This window comes from Bubalus kerabau, chromosome 1 (assembly GCF_029407905.1).
Source record: "Bubalus kerabau isolate K-KA32 ecotype Philippines breed swamp buffalo chromosome 1, PCC_UOA_SB_1v2, whole genome shotgun sequence".
NCBI classification, from domain to species: Eukaryota; Metazoa; Chordata; class Mammalia; order Artiodactyla; family Bovidae; genus Bubalus; species Bubalus kerabau.
In genome coordinates this window covers 31,434,990-31,450,453 of record NC_073624.1, presented here as the reverse complement: position 1 = coordinate 31,450,453, position 15,464 = coordinate 31,434,990, and the positions used below count along the sequence as shown (strand labels likewise).

Genomic DNA, 15,464 nt, shown 5'->3' with positions numbered 1-15,464 from the left:
ACACTTCCAAAGCAGAGGGCTCAGTTTCTATCCCTTGTAGGGGAACTAGATCCCATATAATGTAACTAAGAGTTCACAAGCCACAACTGAAAAAAGAAAGAGCTAGATAGATGCTACCTAAAATTTCCCTAAGGCCCACTGGTCATTGTCTTTTCCCTCTGTGTTATATTGAAGCTACACCCACCTATCAGCTCAAGTTCATCTCACCTAATACAGGTGTGACATAACAAGAAATATACATTTGGTCTCTACTTCAGGTTCCTGATACAGAGTTCCTAAATCCCTTGGGATTTCCCCAGTCATAGGAATGTCTTTTGTTCTAATGAGGTGACTCTTGGTGGCTCCTGGAGACCTTCAGGATGGTGGCTGCTCACTAAAAGATTAAGTCATGATAGCTTAGTTTGGGATTTTTTTTTCTAGCCCCATAAACCATTTTCCAGGGAGGGGAGAGCAGCTGGAGAATGAATTAATAACCAATCATGCCTATGTGATGAAGTTTCCATAAAAATCCCCAAACCATGGGATTCGGAGAGCTTCTGGGTTAATGAACACATCTACATCCTGGGAAGATGGTACTCCTGACCTCCAAGGAGCTTCTTTTCCCTTGAGCTCTCGTACTCAAGACCCTTCCAGAGTTTGCCCTCTGTACCCCGTCATCTGGCTGTTCTTCTGTATCCTTTATTATATCCTTCATAATAAACCATACATTTAAGTAATGTTTCTCTGACTTATGTGAGCCATCTAGCAAATTATTGAACTGGAGAAAAAAGTTGTGTGAATCCCTGACTTATAGCCAGTTGGTCAGAAGTACAGAGAAGACATCCTAAGATCTGCTATTGGCATCAGAAGTGGGGGCAGTCCTGTGGGATTGAGACCTCAACCTGTTTGGGATCTCTGCTAATTCAGAATAGTTAGTGTCAGAATTGGACTGCAGCACCCAAATGGTATTGAGACAGATGAAGAATTTTTTGGTTTGAGGGAAAAACAACAAAAAAAAAAGCTATACACATTTGGTGTCAGAAGTGGTCCATGGGTAGGGAAAAATGTTTTTTACTTTTAATAGGGATTCTGGCTTTCCTTTTCTAAGGATCCTATAATTCTCTTCTCCTTCCTCCTTCAGGCCACTAACTGGCATTTTCTCTACAGAGAAAAATCTCCTTGATACCACGATTGTTTAAGGTGTGCCCAGCGACTGTTTCGCTGTGTTCATCTTTGAGAAATCAAAGTATAATTGTCATCATCACTTAGCAAATGCAACTGGAGGGTTTCTCTGAAGGAACTTTCGACATCTTCTAGCCAAACCACTTTCAAGGAAGGAAATTTCAAGGAAGAAGAATTGATGATTGATTTTTAAGGTGCTAATTTTTTTTTCATTGTGTGTGCTTCATTTATGTGGCATGATATTTCAAAGCATTAATGATGCACTCCTTCGCACACGCCCAGTAAAACGACTGATCCTCCTAGGACTTGTCAGTGTATCTGTGACTGTAAAACAGGGAGAAAAAAAGATGTCATGATCTTAATCTCTAAGTCAAAGGAAAGTGCACTCCTCGCTCCTACCCAGATAAGACAACAAAACATTACAAAAAGTAGACACACACTGGAAGGACGGATTTTCCTTGTTCTCCCTTATTCCTCACTCCAAATAGACAGAAAACCTCTCAGCAAAAGGAAAAAGGAGAGCTTCAAGAAGGGAAGTAGCATGGTGGTGGCATGCTGGCGAGTCACCAGAAGAGAGAAGGCAGTATGGAAAACCTTTCATTGGGGAAGCCCAAAGTAAACAGAACACGTGTTTAGCTCCAACCTTGAAAGCCCCAGACACACAGAAGCACTCTGCATTGTACGGGGGCAAGACTGTGGAGACTGCAACCAGGAAAAGTTAGAAATAGCCCCCTGGGTTTCCCTGCAGCTCCTAAGGGGATGGTGAAGACCCAGAAGTTTCCATGGGCCCCACATGCATAGTCACGGTGTCCACCAGCCAGGAGACCATCTGCAGAGCAAAGGTACAACACATTACTTGGGCCTCCTGACATGAAAAAAAGAGGACATCGAAGCTCAATTTCAGAGCCATAATTTTTGCCAGGTTGTTTGAAAGAAGACAGTGAAAGTGTTAATCACTCAGTTCAGTTCAGTTGCTCAGTCATGTCCAATTCTTTGCAACCCATGGACTCTAGCCCACCAGGCTCCTCTTGTCCATGGAGCTTTCCAAGAAAGTATACAGGAGTGGGTTGCCACTTCCTTCTCCAGGGGATCCTCCCAACCAAGGGATCTAACTCTGGTCTCCTGCATTGCAGATTCTTTGCTGTCTGATCCAGCAGAGAAGCCAGATTGTTTGGTGTGAATTAAAAAAATACAAGCAGACCTGGCATTTACTCCCCGGGGGAAACAAGCCAAGAAAAGACCAAGAAGTGAAGTGTCCCTTTCTCACTTATCTGGGGTAGCCCTTGTGAGTTTGGAACTAGGGACCTGCGTAAGGGAAAAGGCACCTGGAAGAGAGCATGGCAACCCACTCTAGCACTCCTGCCTGGAGAATCCCATGAACCGAGGAGCCTGGTGGACCCACAGGGTCACAAAGAGTTGGACACAACTGAACGACTGAGCACACATACACAAGGGAAAAGGACAAACATCTTGAGATGGGCTCCTGTCTACACTGGAATCACTTACACTGAAGTTGACATGGAAATGAGGAGACTGGACTGAGAAAAAGAAAAGGAAGAAATGGACCAGACCAAGCTGAACACTACTAAGAACCTGAGAGCTTGGGATGGTGGGGAACCAGCTGTTAGATTTTAACCAAGTTTTTAAAAAATGTCACTAAAAACACCAACTTTGAATACACAGTTAACTCCCATTCAGTCTTCTTCATTTTTATGCCGACCTTAAATTATAGCTTTTTCAGCCACTGGTGGCTCAGATGGTAAAGAATTGACCTGGGTTCAATCCCTGGGTCAGAAAGATCCCCTGGAGAAAGGCAAGGCAACCCACTCCAGTATTCTTGCCTGGAGAATTCCATGGACAGGCTGTAGTTCAAAGGATCACAAAGAGTCGGACACTACTGACCAATTAACACTTTACTTAGCATGTATAATATACACCAAAAAGGTAGTAACTCTGCAAGTCCTTTTTATTTTTTTTTTTTTTAATTCAGGCTTGCTTGTGGCCTCTCCTGTAAAATTAGGCAGGAGAGTAGACTTACCCTAACAGACATTAATCAGATTCATCAAATGCCAGGTGAGGCTCAGATGCTTCTACTCAGTGCTTGCTCATGTCAGAAAGCCACAGAAAGCTGTGTGGCCAACAAGTCACATCAGATCAGATCAGATCAGTTGCTCAGTCGTGTCCGACTCTTTGCAACCCCATGAATCGCAGCACACCAGGCCTCCCTGTCCATCACCAACTCCCAGAGTTCACTCAGACTCACGTCCATTGACTCAGTGATGCCATCCAGCCATCTTATCCTCTGTCGTCCCCTTCTACTCTTGCCCCCAATCCCTCCCAGCATCAGTCTTTTCCAATGAGTCAACTCTTCGCATGAGGTGGCCAAAGTACTGGAGTTTCAGCTTTAGCATCATTCCTTCCAAAGAAATCCCAGGGCTGATCTCCTTCAGAAGGGACTGGTTGGATCTCCTTGCAGTCCAAGGGACTCTCAAGAGTCTTCTCCAACACCACAGTTCAAAAGCATCAATTCTTCAGCACTCAGCCTTCTTCACAGTCCAACTCTCACATCCATACATGACCACAGGAAAAGCCATAGCCTTGACTAGACGAACCTTTGTTGGCAAAGGAATGTCTCTGCTTTTGAATATGCTATCTAAGTTGGTCATAACTTTCCTTCCAAGGAGTAAGTGTCTTTTAATTTCATGGCTGCAGTCACCATCTGCAGTGATTTTGGAGCCCAGAAAAATAAAGTCTGACACTGTTTCCACTGTTTCCCCATCTATTTCCCATGTTGTGATTATTATCTAAGCTTAAGGCTTATGGTAAATTTTGGATATTTAAAATTTTTTTTCTCATGAGACAAAGTAATTATCTTTAAAAGTAGAAGTGAATCACTGGTTAAAGAATTAAATCTAATGAGAAAATAAGATTGTAAGTAAAATAAGATTGTCTCATGACGAAAGTGCCAATTTGGCACAAAGTGATAATCAAGAATCAAGCATACCACTGTAACAACACTGTATGAAAGGAAAGCAAATGTCTGTAAGTTTCACAGGAGAGCTTTTGAAGTCAAGAAAGTAACAATGAGAAATATCCATTACTGAAAGTCATTTCAGTGTATCTAAGACTGCTCAACTTCTTGTATTTCATTCAGTGAAGTTGTACCATCTCTAACCTTGCACAATTACAGGATTTGGAAACAAAACACAGAAGTTCAAAAGGTAAGGAACTCAGATGTTCCTGCCTGGTGTCAACAACACAAATTTTTTTGTGAACCAAATGTAAATCGGATAATGAAAACTAACTCCTTAACAGGAGAATCCAAAGCTGTAAGTGAGGAAAAGACAAATTCTATCAGAAAGAGCTTGTTTGAGGTTCAGCTGTGTTAAATAAACAGACATTTTTGCGTTGTTTAGTGGACAAGTTGTATCCGACTTTGTGACCCCATAGACTGTAGCCCACCAGGCTCCTATGTTCATGGATGTTCAGGCAAGAATATTGGAGTGGATTGCATTTCCTTCTTCAGGGGATCTTCCTGACCCAGGGCTCAAACCTGCATTTCCCACAATGGCAGGTGGATTCTTTACCACTGAGCCACCAAAAACCCCAAGCTGACACGTACAGAAACGTAATTACTCTCATTTTCTGCTAGCATTTCAGATGAGACAAGTACAAGTTACTTAGCAACCTTCGTTCAAGGAACCTTAGTGTCAAGCAAAATGCCCCCACAGATTTGCAAATAAATATCCTTGAGGACCCATACCATGCTGGGTAGCACCACCGTTCTTACCTGAAAATACACATCAAAACACATCTGGTGAATTCCCTTAAAGCTTTTATAATTCAGCTGAATGAAAATATGAATTGGCCAATCTCTGCATTTTGCTTATTTTTTATATGAAGTAATCAAAATGAACCCAAGGAAGATGTATTAGATAAAACACAACAGAGGGAAAAAATGCTTTTAGATTATGATATTGAACAACTTATAAAAAATGAACCATGTATATACTGAGGCTATAGAAAGAGTTGTTTAGATAAAAGCAGTTACTGAAACATGCTGGTGGTCACTGCACTTGTGCTCAAAAGTTGTGCAGCAATTCTGGAAGAAGTTGGATAAAGCCATAAAAACTGTCAAATTTATTACAAGTCTTAAAATGTCCCCAGTCTTAAAACTGGGGACATTTCAGAGTTACTTTCATGATAAAGGTGGTAAGTTCCAGAATGCATGTTTTAACACTGAACATTTTAGTAGTTTCAAAACAAGGTTCTGGTACAGATATTTCCAATAAAAATATAAATCATTTATGTATTAGAAAAGTGTTGTTAGTCACACAGTCGTGTCTGACCCTTTGCGACCCCACAGACTGTAGCTTGCCAGGCTCCTCTGTCTATGGGGATTCTCCAGGCAAGATTACTGGAGTGGGTTGCCATTCTCTTCTCCAGGGGATCTTCCAACCCAGGGATTGAACCTGGGTCTCCTGCTTTGCAGGCAGATTCTTTACTGTCTGAAACACCAGGGAAGCCCTACACCTCCATTAAAGAAACATCTCCTGAATATAACCTAGTTGGACCAGCTGGAGTAGCTGGACACTGTTTTCAACCAGTTGAAAGGGTTCCTTTGGATTTCATGCTCCCCCCATTACGGCTCACAACAGCAGAAACAACACTATTTTCACTCTTTTGAAATTCTGAAGGAATGTGACAGGACACGTCACTAGTGAGATGTTTTCAAACGGTGCCATTAAACTCGGGGTATGATGACGTTGGAAAACAACGTCAGCCAAATATAATGATGATTTAAGCTTCCTCCAGAGTCCATTTATCAACTCCTTTAAAAAACTGAGCCCTCTCCAATAAGGAAGGTGAGTGTTATTCAAGAAATTGTCAGTAATTTAATGTTGATGTGTACATTTCCCCACGTGGCTCTTTCAGACCTTGGGATCAGTTTAACTGAAGGGATCAAGATTGAGACTGCAAAATGACATGTTTACATTAAAAAAAAAAGACCATCATTTATATTTACTGATTAGTGTGCACCAGTATTTTTCTCCACGTGGTATTACCAAAAAAACACAGAAGTGAATTGGTTACTAGTGTCAATACAACCTTGCAAGTGTCATCTGTCACTCTTATTACTGTTGAATTGATCCCCCCATATGATAGGTTGAAATCCTAAACCCCAGTTCCTGTTAATGTGACCTCATTTGTAAATAGGGTCTTTATATTAAAAAAAAAAAAATAGGGTCTTTGCAAATATAATTAAGGTGAGGTCAGGTTCAGTTGGAATGGGCCCTCAACCCAATATGGGGTCCCCTGTTGGCTCAGATAGTAAAGAATCTGCCTGCAATGCAGGGGACTCAGGTTGGATCCCTGGGTCAGGAAGATTCCCTGGAGAAGGGATTGACTACCCACTTCAGTTTCTTGCCTAGAGAATTCCATGGATAGAAGAGCCTGGTGGGCTACAGTCTATGGGGTTGCAGAGAGTCGGACATGACTTAGCGACTAACACTTTCACTCAACCCAATAACTGATGTTCTTAGAAAACAAACACAGAAAAAAGTTCTCCATGTAAAGACAGAGACACAAACACAGAGGAAGGACAGCCATGGGAAGATGAGAAGACACTGGAATTATGTTGCTGGGAGTTGAGGAATGCCTGGGGTGGCCAGAAGGTGGAAGAGGAAAGGGAGCATCCTTCCCCAGACTTTGCTAGGAGCATGGCCCTGACCACCCCTTGATTTTGGACTTCAGCCTCCAGAACTGTGAGGTAATAAAATTTCTGTTGTTTAAAACCATAAGTTCGGGACTTTCCTGGTGGTTCAGAAGTAAAGAATCCACCTTACAATGCAGGGGACAGAGGTTTGATCCCTGGTCAGGGAACTAAGATCCCACATGCCTCAGAGCAAGTAAGACCCCTGCCACAACTAATAAGCCCATGTTTCTAGAGTTTGTGTGCCACAAGGAAGATTCTGCAAGTTGCAACTAAGACCAGATGCAGCCCAATAAATAAATATTAAAAAAAAAAAAGATACCAGCAGTTTGTGGTAATTTGTTACAGCAGCCTTAGGAAATTAATATGACTCCCATTTCAACTGTTAAGGCTCAAACAGCCTGTTTTCATGGCTTAACTCTCTAATTAAGATTAACTTAGAATTCATGTATTATCTTTTATCTAAATGATGTACTAGAGTTTATGTAAGTTTACAATTTGATAAGAGGACACTGCAGTGGAAAAAAGAACCACAAAATTAAATCAAGTTTAAACTGATTTAAGCAGGCTCAGTTTTAACCATATCTTCATACTGATCAGTTCACCACAGGGTAAAGAGAAAGGAAAAGATTCGCCCAGAAAGACAAAACAAATTTGCAGTAGGTATTGAGGTCAGCTTTTACATCTCTTGATTTCTAATCCAGAGTTTCTCCCCTGCCCTTCTGCAATGAGGCTTCACTCCCCAGGGCAGGAAGCCAAAAGTGGTTTGGGAAAGCACAGAAATATTTAAATAGCATGGTTCCCACAAAATGCTCTCAAGAGATTGCCTTTCATATCGCAACAAGTGTACATTCTTTACCCTAGACCCATCTGAGATTTGTCATAAATTTTAAAAATAATTCTCACGTATTTGGGTAGAGAGCTAAATTCTGATTTTTATGACAACAAAAGCAAACTAAAAACAAACAAAAAATGCATCTATTGAGAGCAGAGGGAAAAAACAGCGGGGGGACTTACGATGGTTACCATTTCCAATATGAAGGAAAGAATTATCTTTTTTCACCCTAGGATATTACTGATTAAAAAGAAAAAAAGTAGTAATATTCTCATGTTTTTTTATTACATTTGTGTCGCTGAGAGACATGGCTTTCAGGGGTTATTTGGGTCCTTACTTGGGATGATAGAAGCCCTGATACTGTGTTTTGGATGCTGTTCAGAAGTTTGATCCGGTTAAATTTCTTGGCTGAGGTCTTGCCTTTGTTGAATTCTTGCCAAAGGCTGAGGTCATAGGGCCCTCACTAACAGCACGCAGCCATCTCTCCAAACAGAGGAAAGACTCAAATTGGGAAAAGAATGCAGAGGCAGCGATGCCTATTTGATTTCTACAAATCATCAGTGATACAGAGGGTCAAGCTAGCAGGGCAGAGCTGGAAAGAGTGTGTTTCCATTTAAAGAGGAATGTTAACAGCATGGGAAAAACTCGCAAATATGAAGGTGGGCGGACTTTTACTGAGACTCTAGGATTGAAGGCGGAAAGCTCCCAGCAGCATAAGATATTGATACCCTAAGCAAAATGGAACTTGTAAACGAGGCTGCTGCTTCAGGAAAATGTGAAAGAAAGTGAAAGTGTTAGTCACTCAGTCGTGTCCAACTTTTTGCGATCCTTTGGACTGTAGCCCACCAGGCTCCTCTGTCCATGGAATTCTCCAGGCAAGAATACTGGAGTGGGCTGCCATTTCTTTCTCTAGGGGATATTCCCCACCCAGCGATCAAACCTGGGTCTCCTGCATTGCAGGCAGGTTCTTTACCACTGAGCCACCAGGGAAGCAAGGTATGGAGGAAAAGGTATGGAGCCCAATGTGATAAAGGAAAAATAGTTCAGTCCTTGGTTAGAGGGAAAAAAACCAAAATTCCCAAAACCTGCAAAGTAGCTTGTTTCCCTTGTTTTTGAACTGCCGACACTCACAGTTCTGAACTTGAACGTGCCCCTGAGAGGCTGGTGGGTTACCCCCAGTCTGGAAGTCCTAACACCTCATTTTTTGAATCACGCTGTCTTCCAGCAGATCTAGATCTTGCTGTAGATCTAAACATCATCACTGCCACCTGGAAACTGGACAAGTTGCCCAGAGAAGCAGGCTTTCCACACCGTTTGGCTGTATAAGGGCTGCCGGCGCTGAATCTGAGTTTTCAGGCAGGCTTCACGCACTCCGAATGAAAGGCTGAGGGGGATGGCCATGAACACAGGTTAACATTGTTTCATCCTGGGCTTCTTCTGTGTCTCAGTGGTAAAGAACTTGCCTGCCAATGCAGGAGAGGGGGTTCAATCCCCGATCCAGGAAGATCCTACATGCCTCAGGGCAGCTAAGCTTGCGGATCACAACTACTGAGCCTGTCCACTAGGGCCCGGGGGCTGCAACGACTGAGCCCATGTGCCACGACTACTGAAGTCCACATGCTGTAGAGCCCATGCTCTGCAACAAGAGAAGCCACCACAGTGAGAAGCCACAACTAGAGCGGCCCTTGCTCATCGCAACCAGAGAAAAGCCTGCACAGCAATGCAGGCCCAGCACAGCCAAAAATAAATAACTTTTTTTTTTTAACACAAAAGATTATCTCCTCTTTCTTTCAAGCTTTCAGAAAAAAGCTTGTCACCAGATTTGTTGAAGGAGATTCCATCTCACGTAAGGGATTCCTTGGCATGAAGAACCTTTTCTTTCATGTTCTATTAAGAGTGTGTGTGCCACATTTCTTCAAAGGGCAAGTTTTTCCTCTCAAATAGAAAGCAAGCTCACAGAACATATAACGATCCTAAGCAAAGCTACATGTGGGCATCCCAGTCCCCTAGCTTTAGAAAAACCTGAATTATTAATACATTTACATCAAACATCAAGGCTTCACCTGAATATGTCCATTTTTTTTTTTTTTTTTTTTTTTTTTGGCTAATAAGAAACAGTCTTTGCTTTTTTCTTTTTCAGTCTTTGCTTCTTTTCACCTGAAGTCATCATTGGGCTTCTGAGGTAAAACCAAAGATGTGGTGTAAAAAAACAGACACGCAGCTCCTGGGAAAAATTTTCAGATTTTTGTTTTGAAATTAATTTTACTCCTCCACAAAAAGACTGTGAGGAAAATGGGATATCATTCTACTATAACTGGTGCAGACAGAGCAGCCAAACATTTTATTTAGCAATTCCATGATCTAGGACTAGACCATTTATTTAGATACTCACGTAACACCAAAATATATTCTATCCAAATAAAAACTAAACACCAATTGGACACAATCAGTTTTTCCCACCACAGCAGCTAATACTGGATTCCTAACAGTACTGTCATTCTTGCTCAAGTGACCCAGGAAAGTGAAAAGTGTGTTAGTTGCTCAGTTGTGTCCGACTCTCTTGTGACCCTATGGGGATTTTCCTAGCAAGAATACTGGAGTGGGTAACCATTTCCCTTCTCCAGGGAATCTTCCCAACCCAGGGACTGAACCGGGTTCTCTTGCATTGCAGGCAGATTCTTTACTGTTTGAGCCACCAGGGAAGCCCAGCGATCAAGGAGTACAGCACCAAATACCTCATCAATGAACTAATCACATGCCATAAGCTCAGAATCAAACTGCAGCCCACACCTTCCCTGATGAGCTGCACCACACCTCTCTCCAGCTTTGTCTTGGGAGTCAGGAAATAGCCACCATTATTCATGGCAACTAGAAACTGAGTTTTAAATGTCTCCAATAACAAAAGCCAAGAATACACAAGCCAATAACATTTTTTGCAACTCCAGTTTGTTGTGTGCCCATTAGGTGCCAGATGACATAAACACCAGAAGGGGAGTGGGGAGGACAAGAGAAATAAAGCTCTTAGCTCCGTCGGACTTCTACTCCAGAGAAGACTGGAGCACTGATACAAAGGTGGACACAAATATGATCGGTATTTTGGCGCCGATCCCAACACAAGGCAGTCTCACCAAGAGAAGGGCACCAGAGAAGGCTGTGCTGAGGAAGTGGTGCTCAAGCCAAGATGAGAAGGATGGATGTATGATCAAGGCCAGGTAACCAGGAGGAAATGTATAGAAATGTCCCAGGAAGACGGAACAGCATGTTTACAGACACAGAAGCAGAAGACGGCAGGGAATGCTGGAATTAACAGAATTAAGTGCAATAGGGCTTCTCTCCATGAGCCAGATACTCACCTCGAAAGGACAAGAGAGCAGAGAATCCCCATGTAATCCATATGCCAAGATTCAAGATATTTATTGAGCTTCTATTTATAAGTGCTTAACTAGCTTTAGTTTCCCAGGGCCAGACATTCTGGAGTGTGAAGTCAAGTGGGCCTTAAGAAGCACTGCAGTTAATAAAGCTAGAGGATGCGATTAAATTCCAGCAGAACTATTTGAATCCTTTAGGGATGATGCCATCAAGGTTTTGCATTCATTATGCCAGCAAATCTAGAAGACCCAGCAGTGGCCACAGGACTGGAAAAGGTCAATCCTCATCCCAATTCCCAAGAAGGGTAGTACCAAAGAGTGTGCTAACCATCAGGCAATTGTACTCATCTCCCATGATAGTAAGGTCATGCTTAAAATCTTGCATGCTAAGGTTCAGCATTATGCCAACCAAGAACTTCCAAGATGTCCAAGCTCGGTTTAGAAAAGGAAGAGGAACTAGAGATCAAATTGCCAACATTTGCTGGATTTTAGAGAAAGCAAGGGAATTTCAGAAAAACATCCTGTTCCATCAACCATGCTAAAGCCTTTGACTGTGTGTATCATGACAAACCATGGAAAGCTCTTAGAGAGCTGGGAATACCAGACCGTCTTACTGTCTCCTGAGAAACCTGTATGCAGGTCAAGAAGCATCAGATAGGACCCTGTATGGAACAGCTGATTGGTTCAAGATTGAAAAAGGAGTACAACAAGGCTGTCTGCTGTCACCCGGTTTAACCTATGCACTGAGCACATAAGGAGAAATGCCGGGCTGGATGAGTTACAAGCTGGAATCAAGACAGGCAGGAGAAACATCAACAACCTCAGATATGCAGATGATACCACTCTAATGGCAGAAAGCAAAGAGGAAGAACTACAGAGCCTCTTGATGAGGGTGAAGGAGGAGAGTGAAAGAACCGGCTTAAGACTAAATACTAAAAAAAAACTATGATCAAGGCATCTGCCCCTATTTCATCATGGCAAATGGAAGGGGAGGTGAAAGTAGTGACAGATTTCCTTTTCTTGGGCTCCAAAATCATGGCAGATGGTGACCGCAGCCATGAAATCAGAAGACGATTGCTTCTCGGCAGGAAAGCAACAACAAACACAGTGTGTTCTCCTCCAACAAAGGTCCCTATAGGCAAGGCCATGGTCTTCCCAGCTGTCACGTACAGTTGTGACAGCTGGATCTTAAAGAAGACAGAACGCCTTCAAACTGTGGTGCTAGAGGAGACTCCTTAAGTCCCTTGGACAGCACGGAGATCAACCCAGTCAATCTTAAGGGAGATCAACCCTAAATACTCACTGGAAGGACTGATGCTGAAGCTGAAGCTCCAGTATTTGGTCAGCTGATGAGAAGAGCTGACGCATTGGAAAGGTCCCTGATGCTGGGAAAGATCGAGGGCAGAAGAGGGTGTCAGAGGATGAGATGGCGGGATGGCATCACTGACGCAATGACCATGAACTTGGGCAAACTTCAGATGTTGAAGGACAGGGAGGCCTGGGCAGTCTATGGGGTCACAAACAGTCAGACATGACTGGGTGACTGAACAACAACTAGTTTTACAGGCTTCCCAGGTGGCACAGCAGTAAAGAATTTGCCTGCCAATGCAGGAGACTTAAGAGACATGGGTGCAATTTCTGAGTTGGGAAGATCCCCTGGAGAAGGACATGGCAACCCACTCCAGTAGTCCTCCTTGGAGAATCCCCTGGACAGCAGAGACTGGTGGGCTACAGTCCACAGGGTCGCAAAGAGTCAGACACGACTGGGCAACTAGCTTGCCCAACACACATACACAACTAGCTTTACGTAGCACGTAGTAAGTGCTGTGAACGTAAGTGCTATGAAAGTACAAATAAGTAAATACATACCTAAATCCATAAATGCATCACTGGTCAGCACCTCAACGTAGACTATTCATTCGCAGATGACTTTTTAGGAACTGCTTAAAGGAAAGAAGAAATATCCTTATCTGACACTATGACATCCTTGAGAAAGTAAAAATCAAATTGCAAACCTTACTGGAAATAGATTCATTTTCCTGCTTCCTTCTGACCTAATTAAGCTTTAAATAATTCCTGCTGTTGCTGCTGCTGATGCTAAGTCGCTTCAGTCATGTCCAACTCTGTGCGACCCCATAGACAGCAGCCCACCAGGCTCCCCTGTCCCTGGGATTCTCCAGGCAAGAACACTGGAGTGGGTTGCCATTGCCTTCTCCTAAATAACTTCTATCTCATCATAAATATACTTTGGCTACTGAGACACACTGGTTGTTCAATGCTACACATTTAGAATCCTTGTTAATAGAAAGACTTTATACCCTTTAAAATTATTTACATACAAAAACTAGTAAATGTCTCAAATGTTAAGCAAAATATGCAGAAGTATAACCACTACTTTCTAATTTTTCATCATGCTGTATTGGTACAAAGGGTGAAAACTGCTTCTTAAAAACTGTTAATTTTAGGAAGTCTCTTATCTTCATTCATTAACAATTTATTAAAGACACTGTAACATGTAAAACATTATGGTAGAGACTGAGAAATAGAGACATGAGATAAAAAGTCAGTTGTAATCACTGAAAGTATTTTGACTTTAGATTTTGGTGACAAATGCGTGGTTCTATCACTGACAAACACTCTGGATCAATGAAATCATTAACTGATGCTTCAAGAAAATAATGCTCCAAGACATCACTGCATTAAAAGGGAAATTCCATTCTTTACCTTTCCAGCCCTTTCTTGCTTCTTCCAACATGTATGATAATTGAGGTTTTCATATTTATAAAAATGCTTCTACGAGTAGAGGTTAGCAGTTGTAACAGAGACCATGATGTCCTCAACATTAAAAAAAACAACTATTTTTATACAAAAGAAGTTGCCTGATCCTTGTCCTTCATGATGTGCCCTTAGTCTCCCCTCACTTGCTGTACTACACTAGTACAAACAGAGGGGAACAGGTGCCTCCGAGGTTAACTGACTGGCCAGAAGTCACAGAGCTGATTAAAACCAGCAATTAACCACCACCTTCCACTCACTCGTCACCATTCATGTTCACTCAAGAGTCTCACTGGCTTCCAAGCTTACTGCCTTGGTCTCCTTGATGACTCTGATGATCATTCTGACTCCAAAATGCACATCATGGCTCGCTCCAGCCTCTCAGTTCCTGGACTTCCTGACATCCAATTGCCACATCCTCAGTCATATCCATTACTCACTCTCACGGCCGTGTGCTGGGTCTCTGTGGTAGCAATTAATGCCTCAAGAGCAAAATTTGACCGAACGCCTGCTTTTCTATTTCACTTCCTCCAGTAACAAGGAGTCCAACAATTCAACTCCACCAGGACCTATGACCTATTCATTTTTCACTCCCCACCCCAACTGGAGTCCACAGACCACGTACTTTCCTAGGACTCACTCCCTTCATTCTACCTGCTTAACAAAATCCAAGTTCAAGTTCAACCCAACCCTCCAGTAACTCCACACCTGCACCCACCCAGCTCATCATGGCTGGGGGAGGACGTACATGGTAATGGCATCTACTCTCGCTACAGGCCTTGTGCTATTTCGGGGCTGTCTAGTATTTCTCTTTCCTTATTCCATTCACTCTCCCAGATGATTTGCACACCTCCTCCTCTCCCTGGAAGAGTAAGAGTGGAACACATCCAACTGCCTGTTCAATTCTAGCACCTGGATGTCTAACAGGTATCTCAAACTTAACCACACTTGGTTTCTCCACAAAATCCCATCCTGGTGAAGTCTTCTTGAACCTATCTTTTCATTAAGTTGCTCAAATAGTCTTAGAAGCCTCTACACACACACACACTCACTCAATCTCATTCGCTCTTCATCTAACACCCCTTCTTGACAATGCCACTGCTGCCGCTGCCTCAGTTCAAGCCACCATCTCAACTCACACAAAACCCCCAGTTGCTTTCCCTGCTTCATTCTTGGTTAGAGAAAATGTCTGTTCCCCATGAAGCAACCAGTAATCCTTTTAAAATTAATCCTCTCACTTCACTGGTCTGCTCCTAACACTCCAGTGTCTATGATTATATTTAGACTAAAACCCAAAGCGCTTTCCAATGGCCAATGAGACCCTATGGTGAGAGTTAGCAAAGTTCAGCCAACGTGCAAAATCTGGTCCAGTGCCTGCTCCTATAAATAAAGTTTTCCTGGAACACAGCTGCCCGTTTGTCTATATAATACCTATGGCTGCTTTCTTGCTCCAACGGCAGGGACCTTAAAGCCCTCATAGTTAAAAAAAAGGTTTTTTTATTGTTTCTACAGTTTGCCGATTCCTATATGCCAGGCATCACCCACTGGGTTCCAGCTTCACCGACTGGCTTTCCATTAATAATTGGGCCAAGCCTCCTGCCCCTTCAGGCCT

General features: G+C 42.7%; 1 protein-coding gene across 2 annotated transcripts in view; it reads right to left on the bottom strand.

Moving 5' to 3' along the window:
• Positions 1-1,371: 1,371 nt before the first annotated feature.
• Positions 1,372-15,464, bottom strand: part of AEBP2 (AE binding protein 2) — a 115,133-nt gene continuing 101,040 nt past the window's right edge. The window contains exons 8-10 of one of the 2 annotated variants that reach the window (XR_008711540.1): positions 12,947-13,020; positions 1,805-1,990; positions 1,372-1,485 (exon numbers count right to left, since the gene is read on the bottom strand). The gene's annotated coding sequence lies outside the window, so the exon portion shown is untranslated. The remainder of the gene's footprint in view (positions 1,486-1,804; positions 1,991-12,946; positions 13,021-15,464) is intronic. The other variant, XR_008711541.1, reaches the window with a different exon arrangement.